This window comes from Lolium rigidum, chromosome 6 (genome assembly GCF_022539505.1).
Source record: "Lolium rigidum isolate FL_2022 chromosome 6, APGP_CSIRO_Lrig_0.1, whole genome shotgun sequence".
NCBI lineage: Eukaryota > Viridiplantae > Streptophyta > Magnoliopsida > Poales > Poaceae > Lolium > Lolium rigidum.
This window is the reverse complement of record NC_061513.1, coordinates 321,511,177-321,518,557: the sequence shown is the minus strand read 5'-3', so window position 1 is coordinate 321,518,557 and position 7,381 is coordinate 321,511,177. Positions and strand designations below refer to the sequence as shown.

The 7,381-nt window shown below is 44.9% G+C and overlaps 2 pseudogenes; both read right to left on the bottom strand.

Annotated features, from left to right (window-relative positions):
• LOC124664700 overlaps positions 1-525 on the bottom strand; it is a 2,113-nt pseudogene extending 1,588 nt beyond the window's left edge.
• A 15-nt stretch (positions 526-540) lies between these two features.
• Positions 541-2,265, bottom strand: LOC124664699 (annotated as a pseudogene).
• Positions 2,266-7,381: the final 5,116 nt, after the last annotated feature.

Genomic DNA, 7,381 nt, shown 5'->3' with positions numbered 1-7,381 from the left:
AGTTAATTTTGAGAATGGAGGACAAACCCTCAGCATTATTTCAAATTTTAATGGCTGTATGTTCATTACGAAAGCTATAGTTTTGGAGTTATCCCTTCCGGTGTTTTCTCGGGGAGATGGTCTGTTGTCCGGTTCCCATTGTTTGGTCGTTATTGGCGATCTTACTTCGAGGCCGTTATCCTGAACTTTTGTGTACTACAGTACTAATCTATGCACTGGAGTTGATAATATTACACCAGACAGGATCGACAATCCACGTGCACAACAATTTAGATCCTCTAAATATGTTACACAAAATACATATACAAAAGGATATATCACACACTGGTACACACATCGTCTGGCATGTGTATATATCGCTGACTGAGACATGTTACTGTACAACTTGCAAACATCCACTGACAAGCAACTTGCATAGGCTGCTAAGCATATCTTTACTACTACCCTCACCCCAGCCCTTATTGAAGACGCACCGGACCGACGAACATCGCCAACTACTAGAGGCACGCTCGGAATGACGAACATCGCTACGGAGATAAATTAAACTGCAGCTGGTAGTGGCATGCGTGGGCATGGCACGCATCCATCCCTTCGACACTGCACTAGCGCCGCTAAGCGGTTCTCATAGGAAGAAGGCGGCGGTGCACGATGAGGAGGCAGCCCGCAGCGTGAGGAGTGCGTCCTGTGGTCAAGCTCAGCGACACGATCTCGGTCATGTCAGGCTGATCCACACCAATCCGGAAAGGCTCCAGTCGAGATAGGGTGCGAGGAGCTGCACGAGGTGAAGCTCCATGCTCGCCATCGCCGTAGTTATCGTTTCAGGGCACATCCTCCTCCCGGACCCGAGACGGCGTGTACTCGAAGTTGCCGCCGAGAAGTCCATGCGACCATCCACTCGAGCCTCTCCGGCGCTGAACTCCTCCGCGTCCTCGGTACCGGGGGTCCCTCATGATCGCCCACGGGTTCGCCACCACCCTCTGTCTAGCGCCGGGATCACGTATGCCGTTGATCTCGCAGGCACCCAGTGCTCTCCCGAGGGACCAGGATGGAGCGCCGGCGGGAGGTGCGGCCTGAGGGTCTCCTTGATCGCCAGGCCGAGGTGCCTTCCATCACGCCGCCGCTCTCCCAGAAGATCCGCCTCGCTGATGAACTCCTTGTCGCCGAACGCAGCCCCTGATCTCGCCTTGCGGCTTCCCCATCACCTTTGGGTTACGCCATCAGCTCGACATCGCCCGTTCCATGGATGTCCCGGATGTCATCTGTCACCGCAAAAATATGTCCTGTATTCCATATATCATTTCAGATAGGTGTCAGAGGCATCAAGTCTTATTTAACTGAATAATGTTGAGGCGTGAAAATCTTAGTAGATATGAAATCTCGTACTAACCAAGATAACTGCTTTGACAGTGGAGCGGGTGATGAAACCAAAGTCTTCGTTCCCCTGGAGGCCCGGAGAACTTCCACCAGGTTCTTCTCCGACGCGGTTGACCTGCCGCTCTTGAGGATCTGCTCCCTCTCGTTGATGATCTCCTCAGGATGCCGTCCTGATGGTGTCACGAACGCCCTCCAGGGTCCTCCTCTGGCCGGTGAGGAAGCTGAGGGATCCCCGTGAAACCAGGAAGAGGTCAGCGATCGGGAAGCCGGTGGAGTAGACGAAGCTGTGCTTGATGGCCGCCACGAGTCCTCGGCTTTGCTGCTCTTCATGCCGAACGCCGCCCGGAGACGATGCCGTTGGTTAATTTGTAGATCTTCCTGCTGAGGTCCGGCGCCGATGGCCCGGCCGCCCGGATGTCCTCCGAGAGGCTCCGCACCTCGTCCTCCCTGATGTCCTGGTACGACCGGATGCGGTCGTTGCTCAGGATCTCCTGGACGCACAGCCTTCGGAGCTTCCGGAAGTAGTCGCCGGGGGTGGAGCAGAAAGGAGGTCCGTCAGGCCGTACGCCACGATGTCGCCGGCCGATGAGCCCCGGCCGGGTGGCGGCGATGGCGTCGTGGGTCTTGAGCACCTCGCGGGCGGCCTCCTTGGAGGTGACCACTACCAAAGGGACACCTGACCCACGCGGAGGTACATGAGCGGGCCGTGCACATAGTAGATCGCGCATCGCGCCGGTGCGGCAGCCGCGTTCACCAGCCGGTGCGCGCTCCCGATCACCGGCAGGTTCAGCGGCCCCGGCGGCAGCCGTTGTCGCGCCTTCAGAAGCTGGACAACCGCGATGGCCAAATTGACGCGGCAGAGCAGACGCACAGTACACGATCGTCGTTCATGGCAGGAAAGCATCATGTGCTGTTACCTGTGCTCTTCGGAGCCGTGATGCCAGAGCCTTCTTATGGCCCGACCGGCCGGATGTACGATTGCACGTACGTACAGAGTACATACCACCTTGTGTCTTGTGTGGACGAATTGCTTTTTTTTGGTTTTTGAGATGAACGCAATTGTAGGTATACACGTACGTAGGAATCGGCGACCCGCTGTTCTTATCCTGACCGTTCCTCTTTCTTAAAACTAGCAAGAGTAACCCGTACGTGCGGCTAAATTTTCTTACATGTAGATATATATGTGTTCTTGCTTATCTTCCATATTTATTTTGGGGATATTGCTTTGGGATTTTTTTTTGAAATGTTATTGTGCCATTTGTTGTCGTAGACATCTTATTAGTAGCAAATAATGTGGAACTAATAGAACTTCTAATTGTTATTTTCTTTCCAAAATAATAATATTTGATTTTAATATGCTCATGCATAAATGTTTATATATTCGATGAATATAGTAAGATATTGAGCAATTATGATTGCAGGTTTAAATATTGAGCATGCTTGTTATTGGGGTGGACAATAGTCGTGGCTATTTCTTTGCAACTGGTTTTTGTACATATAGCCCTATATTTTGTAGTAATTTCCCATATCTATCCTTCTCCATCACTCTTAGATGTCTTTGTACTCCCATAGTGACCACTACCTGATAACATGTGACTCTATTGTGCTCTCTATAAACCTCTTTTAATACTTTTTGTGTGTGAATCAGACCTCTTTTACTACTAACTCATGTGTGTTTATATATCTATAAACACATTCACGCTGCACACATCCAGTGGCCAGTCGAGAGTAAAAATGTCGTTAAAATGATGACACAATTTTCAGGTTCATGTGTAAATTAATCCATGTTTAAAATGTAGCCATTTTCCAAGCTACACTCTGCTTTATGTTGTTTTGTAAACCTCGCTGTGATTTCACACGCCAGGTTCATGTGTAATTTGGCCTCAAGGCCACAGGGTCATGTCCAAGGCCAAGGCTGGTTCGGCCCATACTCATCCAAAGAATTCCCATATGTCTATTTCCAATCTAAACAAATGTAATTATTTTAGTTAGATGATGTATCAATTGCTTTTTTATCATCACGCCACGTTTTTCATGGCTTGTTATTCATGACGATGGTGCGGTATTACTCTTTTGGCAGTATGTGCTCGAGTGGCCAAATGTTATTCGGTTTAATTTTCTGTAAAATTAGCATGCATGTATCATTTGAATTATTGAAGGAAATAGTAACCAAAACATGCCTCCTGAGGAAACTCAATTGTACTCGTATTTTTTCTGTCAGGTGTACAAATGTTCCTACAGTCGGGTTGGCGATAGAGGCTAACTCATGTCCTTGAGGACAGTGCCCTAACATGAAAAACTAACCTCCGTTCATGAGTACAAGGTGAGCATTATTTTCAGATTTGACTTTGACCAAGGTTTGTCTAATAATACATTATTATGTTATGCAAAATTGGTATCTCGTTAGATTCCTATTCAGAACTAGTTTTGATTGATATAATTTGTGTGGCATATAACAAAACTTTCTTAGTCAAATACTTGCTCAAATTGAAATCTCATTCTTTTCAGGAATGATGGAAGTATAGTTTATTGTTACAAAAATGCATAAGTTTTATTGAATCAAAGAGGCATATATCTAGTAATAATTTACATATTTATTTCCTATATAGTTATCTTCACATTTTTTCTATTTTTTTGCATATAACCCCTTGAGAAGCTTTCCATTCAGCACCAAATATGAATATAGACCACCTTCCTTTGTGTTACAAATGATTATTTAGTTCTTAAATTTTAGATATTTTCACTATGCTCGTGACAATATCATTGTAGTCTTTTAAATATGCACCTCATTATTCAATTACTGGTGAATGACCATAAAAAAATGGTAGAATAGTTTCTCTCACTCACTTTCATCATTTTTGTTTTCAGGTTTCCAGTGCTATTGACTTAAATTTAACAGAATATGAATCAGGTAGAAAATAAGGTATTATTTAAGAGATTGTTTATTCGCGCCTATCAGGAGTATATTATGTATCCTGGCAGCACGTGGTATTTAAGAGACTGTTTATTAGATGGTCTAGCAGAGTCCATACATGTCTCATATACAAACGTATGTATTTTAGATGAATGTGTTTAGATGTGTTGGTGCCCAAACATGTCTCAAGCATACTTCTCGGTTTGTGGATCAGCCTTGCAAATTCCTTCATGTGTCTCCACAGCAGTATGGCTACTATTACCCATATGTACACTAGGAATCTTAAACATAATTGAGGGTAATATTTTCTAGGTAACTTTGTTTTCTTATGGCCGGCCGGCCTCTACAGCTAGCTCAAAGTCTGCAGATTACGACCCTTTCCTAGTACTTAGAATTCAGTACCTATCATGATATACATAACCTTCTTACTCTTTTCCGATCTTTTCTCTTTTTGTTATTGGCGAGTCTATCTCTCACATACATACCCCCATTGAAATAAGATTGATCGGCGATCTCTTGTATTGAGTACATGATTTTGTCCAATAGACACGTGTTAAACTAGATGACCATGTTACATGACTAATAATCTCTAGTTAAATCTTGACCCTAAAGTTAAGATCCAGCAATCAATAAAATTAGAATGATTGGATTAACATAGTGTCTCTGTTGCTGGAGCCCACACATATCTCAAGCATATTGTCTCTATTTATGGATTAGACTTGCCGATCCTGTATGTTCTCAACAGTATGGCTGGTACTGTCCACACACCACGTGTTCCGGCTAGAAGTTTATTTTTTCACTTGCAGATTGTTTATAATTAATGGTAATTTTTCTTGGTAAATTTTCGTTTTTTCTTACTGACCGGCTAGCTGAAGGCTACGGGATTGCGACACTTTTTGTATTACCTAGAATTTAGTACCTATCATAATATGCACAAACTCCTTATTCTACACGATCTTTCGTCTTTTTGTTTTTGGCTCTATCTAGCGTGCATATCACATTGAAACAAGATTGATAGTGATCCCTTTACAGTATTGGGTACATAGTCTTGTCTAACATACCGTGTCAAAGCTGGATAATCGGGTTGCCCTGACTAATAATCTCTAGTTAAAGTTTGGTCCTAAAATTTAGATCAAACCACCAATATAATTAGAATGATGTGGATTAATATCATGCTCTCAATTTTGAACCTCTTTTCTTACTTTTTACTATATAAAGATAAAAAATAGATACATACTTGAGTACATATGTTGCGGCTAAGCTAGTGCAGTAACCGCATTGGTTGGCACGAATATTAGAAACGTCTTGCCCGTTGTAGATGGAGTGCATTGGACATCCAGCAGGCACACTAGCATGGTTTCAAATTTTATCCGAAATTTTGGTCATTCAGCCAAAATTCTGTTTCACAACCCTCCCAAATCTGTATCAATTTGTCTGAAATTTTAAACAAAATTGCCGAAATTCGTACATCTTAGTGGGGTTCAAAAAGATCTAAATGAAACCTGGAAACGCGGTGAAGAAGTTGATTAGTTTTGTCGTTTGTTGTTTATTAGAACTAGTCATACACTAGCACCAATGTTAATAATCATATTTTACAACATGGCTTTAGTTGTTTAGACTAGGTTTGGAATGGGTATGTTAATTTATTTACTAGACGTCTACTTGAGACTTTGTTGTTTGCATCTGAGTGTGTGCATGATAACTTGGCATCGGGTAGTCAGCATGAAACGAAAGATGCCTAGCTGTCCCTCTGGTGCCTGATACGAACAACATGTGATATTCGAGTTTACGGCCGCTTTTGGTAGCATGCATCTATTTCGTGCATCACTGGCGTAGTGGAAAGAACCCTGCACGTCTAAGATTGACCATGGGAGAAAAGCCACGCTGTTTTGTGGCCTGCACAAACTTTTTTTTGTCCCGTGAAGATTTGGGCTCTGCCCGTTTGGTAGGCCGGTTTTCAGTCCTAATAGCAGCCTAGAGCAGGCGTCACTATTGTTTGGTTGCAACCCAAAATTCGCTTTTGGTTACCTCCTCCCTTCAGTGGTGAGCTTACCAGCGATCAACAACACAAGCAAGAACACAATCATAGACGACACACAACTTAGCACTGATCATAGATGACAAAAGTTCACGACACACAATTGTTCAGACACGATCATAGTTGTGGACACATCAGGCACGATCATAGTTCAACACACTTGACACGAACAACAACTAGACAGTGACATGGTAGTAGGCTAGCTTTCGGACATGATGCTTTGAGACGACACACCTCGTGTCATCTCCATGGTACGGATACTCGCTCACCACCTTAGTGCGTGGTCGAAGATGACCACACTGTACTCGAAGGAGAACACCTTCTTGAAGGTGAGAAACTGGCCTACCTTGAGCTGATGGGCGATAGCGAAGGCCGCCCACCCCTGGTCGATGAATACATCATTGCCTTCTCTCCTCGTAGTCATCCTCCAGTTGCATCCAGTGTTGGTGGTGACGATGATGTTGGAAGGGATTTCTCCGAACCACTTGACGAAAGCTTGAGGGATCATGAGCCGGCCCAAGGTGGGCTTGAAGATGATGCAGAGAAGTGGTCCGGCCCTACGTTCTCGTGGAAGTGGCCAACGTTAGCCAGCCTTCCAGGATGCTTCTTCGCCGGTCCCTCGCCGGGAACCTCAGCCGGTGACCCAAGCATGATCTTCTCAGTTTGCCACAAGAACACATGCCATTAGAGGTCTGCCTACTCACAAGTAGTACATCCATGGTTGTCCTCCTGAATGTATAACCACTTCTTGCGCCATCCTTGAACTGAGTCAGGAAGCTTGACGTCGAAGTAGTCAACAGTGGGCCGAACAGAAATGACAACGCCACCTATATTATAGGCGACATTGGGCGAGCCATTACGGCGGCGAAGAAAATGCGCTTCCATAGCGCCCAGTTAGGCTGGACGCCAAGGAAGGCCTCGCAAAGAGTGATGAAAATGGAGATGTGAAGAATGGAGTTTGGTGTGAGGTGGTGGAGTTGCAGACCGTAGACAAAAAGCAATCCACGAAGAAAAGGATGAATGGGGGCGGACAGACCGCGGATGAGGTGATCGAC